Below are 6,000 nucleotides of genomic sequence, written 5' to 3'. Positions count from 1 at the left end.
TTTGAGGGGAAAATATTTGCTGACAACTCTTTCTAGCTCTTCTGTTTTAAGCACCACAATCGATTTCTTCCCCTTCCTCCTCCTTACTGTTCAGAAGGTGTTACTATTCTGTTTTGCTCATATGGAGCTTGGACATAAAGGAAAAACCAACTCCTGAAAAGTGTCCCGGTGCTCGGAACAATACTGTGGGGATGAGAAGTGAGGGTTTCTTGGCCACTCATGATGCGGCAAATGGCTTCACCTATAAACGTACAGCCTCGGTAAACAGAGTGCTGGTTCTAGCAAGTCTTAGATTCTTTCACTCCCAGGGGATCATTTATGTAAGTTTGTGAGAAAGGGGGAGACACATGATGTAGTCTCCAGTCTTTTTATCTTGTACTGTGTCCTCAGAATATCTCCATGCTTGCTCTATTCTCAAATATATCATCAAACAGACGAAGTTCACCTATCAATATCCCAGGTAAGGAAAAGAAAAGCTGTGACGGAAGTCATTCCCACTGAGGTGTGTATAAAACACGAAGACAGGTCACTTCTTACTGAGAAGCACTGACCTGGCCACAGCCACAAAGTGGGATGAAACTTCTTGTTCCTATTCTTTCATCCTAAAACTAGGGGAGGGGCATAGCAATGTCCATTGATACTCAAATCATTAAAGTAATTCGAATAGTGAGACCTTACAACAGAGCCCTGAGAACCCAAGGGAAGTGATACTGGATGATTATTGAATACTATCTTGAATGGGCAATAAAAAATTGTTACAAACACCTCTGACATATGGCTCTTAGGAGTTCTGAACCTTTTAAATACTACAGTCTGTGCCTTAGGAAAACGGTAAGTAGAAATGAGCATCTCTGATATTTGGCCCAAGTATTCTTCTAAAACATACATCCATTGTCAAACCCCACAAACCAGTTAACCAAGAATTTGAATGGTTCTCGCAGGCCCTTCTCTCCCTCAGATCCCAAGTGCCTGCCCTCTGCGCCAGTGTTCACAGAAGCAGCTCTCACAGAGGTAGCGGTTCAATCCTCCTAAGTGGGCACGAACCACAAAGCTCTTTACTTTCCTTGGGGAGCAGAAGAACAATCTCAGACCTTCAGCTCAATTCTGCAAACACCCTAAATGTCTACTGACAGAAGAATGGATAAATAAAATGTGGCATATATATGTAATTGTTACATAGTTGTGAAAATGAATGAAGTGGAGTTACAGGTATTGACCTAAGTAAATCTCAGAATCATTGGTTTTGAGGGAAGGAAAGGCATGTTGCAAAAAGTAGCCTAAGGTGTTGACAACATTTAGGCATACAAAACAGTACTCCTGTTTAATGAATTATTCATTTAGAATAAAATATGAAGACATCCATTGGAGTGACAAGTACAAAAATAAAGTGGTGCTGGGTATCTCAGAGACAGGAGAGTGTGATCATGGAAAAGTACTCCACATATTTTATGTGACATGGATGTGGATTTTAATTAGGTGACTGGATTTTCTGGTTCTCTCAACATGTTTGGAATAACTCATGATAAAGGGAAAATTAAACAATTTCAACTTCTCCTTCTCAGAGGTGAGAATAAGGGTGGGAAGAAGAGAGATTACTGTCGTCATCTTCTTTCTTCATGTTGCATCCTGTTTCACTCATTGTTATTTAAACCATGACTAGCCAGAATGGGCTAGATTACGCTTCCCTAACAAACCCCAGAATGTTCATGGTATGACCACAGTTCATTTTCACTCTTGCACAGCAGCTGGCTTCTTTGTGGTGGCTCCACATTCATCTGGCCTCATATCAACACAAGTTTATAAAATTACCATGACTAACAAAGAGAGCAGAAATAATCACACGAGGGAGCTCCATTGCTTCAAGCATAGCCATCGCTTACCTCAGAGGGTCTGGCCTTAGCCTGCATTACCCTCCCCTGAAAAAGCAGACCCTGAGTGAAGTGTGTGCCTATAAGTCATCATTTTTTAAAGTAATCCTAGAAACAGGAGGAGATTGGGGTGCACACCACAGGAAGGGAGGGAAAGGCAATTTTGGGGTTTGTAGCAAGCTGATTGTCTCTGTAAGATTCAGTCATGCTGGGAAGCTGCAATGGAGCTATATAAAATATACCTCAGAATTGCCCATCTGAGAGATTAAGGAAAAAAAAAAAAACGTATTTACCCAGCAGCCTCCATTTTCGTAAGCCAAGAATTTGCTCCATGGTAATAACGCTCACAAAACAGAAGTTATATGTATGTTTTGAATTGAAGTTTGTTTTTTAGCCAGATGCTTTAGGTAAATTTTTCCATTTAAATAGTTATTATTAAGCTCATTGTGTTATTGTATTATTCAAGGTTATTTAGTAAAGCTTGCATATAAATATTTACCTATAACAAAAGTTCATGATCTTTTTACTGTTCTAAGAAATTGCTTCCTCCACCAGGAGAAAGTCATCAGCCTACTCTACCAATGGTCATGATCTGGACTAGTCTAGTCTGTGGGACACACTCTGGCCTTGGAGTCAGGTTCTGTATTCTAATGTCAAAGAATTTCAAGTACTATTGGTACTCTTTGAGCCTCTGATTCCATATTTGTAAATTTATAATGTTATGCCTACCAGTGCATAAGTTTCTATCCAGAGCAAATGAGTAAGTATAGGAAAGTGAATATAAACTGCAAAGCAATATTAAAATATATAATATAGTAGGTGGTATCAGGATTCATCTCTATCCATTTATATTGCCAAAAAGACTTTGTTTTCTAAGAGCTATAAATTTACACCTAATTTTCTTTGTGGGAATGCAATAAAGTCCCAGATATTTGAAGTAAAATGACAAAAATATATACAAATAGAAAAACAGAAATAGCCAGTGTTTGTATTGCACTATATTCATTTATGTTTAACTGGACTCATTTTTCAGTGTGTAACCTCAGAATTCACGTGGCAGTAACTTGAATAAAGCCAAAAAGGAAGAAATCTGTAAGTTGTCTATTATCATGGATTATTATGCATTAATCTCCTATTTAAATTCTCAGCAATTGAAGGGAAAATCAGAAGTGAACTTTCTAATAAATAATCATAAATTCCAAGTTTTAAAGAAACTAAGTTAGACAAAATAGAATCAGAGACTTGAAAATAAAGAACAAACTGCTGATGGCCAGGGGGTGTGGGAGAAGGGGTGGGGCGAGCAAAGGAACGGGAATAGAGGACTCAGGGACGCAGACAACGGGGCGGCGGGGGCGCTGGCTGCGGGGGTGGGGGAGGGGTTGGGGCGAGCAATGGGGCACAAGGCAGGACACCTGCACAACAACAAATTTTTTAAAAAGAAAAAAAATAAGAAACTAGGTTAGAAATAGAATGAGAATAAAGATTTCTGTTACCAGAAAACAACTTTTCTAGTTCTTGTTATCCCCAACCAAATTACAGTATAGATATGGCATAAAACTGAGCTCATTAGATCTCTTTCTATCTAAATCACATTTTTTAGTATCGCTAATGGTTTGACTGAACTGGGTAGCAATTTGACTGCTATCCAATCAATTTAATTCAGTCAAAAGGATGTCTGAATAGTACTAATTAAACTCAGATATCAAGAATGAGAAAAACAATATGAAAAAACTTGTTATATAATAGAGAATTTAAAAATTAAACCATATAAAACTGTCACGTTGTTTTCACATTGCTTGTCCAGTGTATAGTAAGAAAATTACTAATGTGAAAAGAAACAAAAATGTCACCATAATTCAAATAAAAGCAAGTCAATAAAAACAGACTCTGAGAAGGACTTATCAGAACATGCAGTAGACAAAGACTACAAAGAAACTGAAGCTTTTATTAAAATGGGAAAAGATTTAAAGAATATATTTGAAGAACTCAAAGCAAGCATGGTCTTAATGAATAAACAAAATCTCAGCTGCAAAATGGAACTATGAAAAATATCAGGTAGAAATTCTGCAACTGAAAAATGCTGAGTTCATTGAATGAGATTAATGAATAGAAATTATCCAAACTCAGTAACAGGGAGAACAAAGGTTAAAGAAACTGAATAGAACCTCAGAGACGTGTGGAATAATCTTAAATAGTCCAATACACTATGGGCAGCATGTGTAATCAGAGTCCCAAAGAGAAGCGAGTGAGAATAGGGCAGAAAAGTCCTTCAAAAAACAGCAGCTTGTAAACATTTTAAAAATTTGGTGAAAAACACTGATTTATAGGTTCAAGTTCCATGAGCCCTTATCAAGACAGATATAAAAAGAACAACACTATACACAGGGTAATTATTAGGATAATTATTGAAAACCAAAGGTAAAGAGATAATCTTAGGTAAAATCAGAGTAAAAAGAGATACAATATACAGAATGGCAATACTATATTGCAAGGGTTTATAAGCAGCCGTGACCAGAAGAGAAAAACGTGTCAGAAAAAGAACTAAAACTTGGCTTTATTTCATGATTTTGCCTAGAATTTCCCTTGTTTAGGAAAGAACCTAAATTTCTTTTGAAGCCAATGACAAGATAGAGAAAGAGGGAGACCACTTCAATTCAATTTATGGGCAAAACAATTCCTGTAAAATTCCAGAGCTTAAATATTTAATAATTATTTTAAAAATCTATTTCTGTAATAAATCTCTGAATTGCTGCAACTGCAGCTGTAAGGGAGTGTTAGAAGATTTCAGCTGGCCTTTTTCACCTGTTTTTCCCCCCTCATCTGACTTACAAGAGTAGTCATTGCAACGTAAGACTTTTCACTTAGGCCAATTACAATTTTATCTTTCCAGTGTTATAATCAATGGAAGCAATCAACAGTTGAAAGATTAATGAGAGTTACATAAATAAGACTAAGAAAAGGTTCATGTATTTAGCTACTAACCAGCATGTGAGTGTCATTTTCAGTTAGAAAAAGATAAATTCAGCCAAAAGAATGCATTTGGCAGCTAGTGTAGAGATTTCTCAAGAGGACACCTAAATGAGATGTTGCAATTCTTGCTACAGTTAGTTTATCATTAAACAGAAGTGGTAGATATTGTTGCAAAAGCAGAGATAAAGTTATAATTTTTTAAAATTGAAAAAAAAAACAGGCTAGACGTAAACTCTTTAGCAAAACCACAGGAAACAATTACCTGCATGTTTGAAAGAATTAATAATCAGATAATGACTGAAATTTCAACTGTTAAATAAAAACTTACAAAAGTGCATTTGTTGTATTATCTTGAATAAAAGTAAAAACTGCAATGTGTTAACAGTTGTTCTCTGAGTTCTAGGTTTCTTAATTATTTTTAAACTCTTGACATTTACTTAGAGTTTCTTTGTTTACAAATAACTTACAGTAGGACTAAAACATTTTTAATTAACTTGCAAAGTAAACTAGAAGTTCAGCAAAAAGAAAAGTTTGGAAGATTTGTAATAGGCAGAAGCTGATCTTTGAATATCAAAGCTCTCTTCCCATTATTTCCTCTAGCAAGTTCTCCTTTACCACATGGGATTCCTTTGACCTTACAGAGATTGCTTTGCTTTGCTTAGATACCCTTTTCCAACTAAATGAACTCTATTGTCTGAACCTAACACCCAGGTATTTTCAAGATAGATGGAGGATCTCACTAAAAATGTAGCTGCCTATGTAGTTAATCCTTGGTTACAAAATTGATAATGGAATTCTACATCACTTACATGTGAAGTGTCTAAGCCTAATCATTAGTTTCAATGATCTTCTCAGATACAAATTTGGAGAGCCAGTGAAGAAAGTGGTAATAACTGGAATTAGACTAATAGATAATATCAATGTATGTTACCATGTGTTCGATGTTATGGTAAATCTGCACATGCATTATCTTAATAAAACTCATAACAATCTTGTGACAAAGGTACTAAGAGTTATCACCACTTTGCATGTGAGAGAAATGTGACTTAGAGAAAATAATTTCCCAAAGTTACACAGCCAATAAGAGCTGAGTACTGATTCAATTCTAGAGCCCGTGTACCCAAATCCTACCTGGCCCTGTTTCCTGAAAAGAGGACCCCTC

The sequence above is a fragment of the Pteronotus mesoamericanus genome, unplaced genomic scaffold, assembly GCF_021234165.1.
Source record: "Pteronotus mesoamericanus isolate MK-2021 breed Mesoamerican mustached bat unplaced genomic scaffold, CSHL_Meso_final contig_130, whole genome shotgun sequence".
NCBI classification, from domain to species: Eukaryota; Metazoa; Chordata; class Mammalia; order Chiroptera; family Mormoopidae; genus Pteronotus; species Pteronotus mesoamericanus.
The sequence above is the reverse complement of the archived record's forward strand: the minus strand, read 5'-3'. Positions refer to the sequence as shown.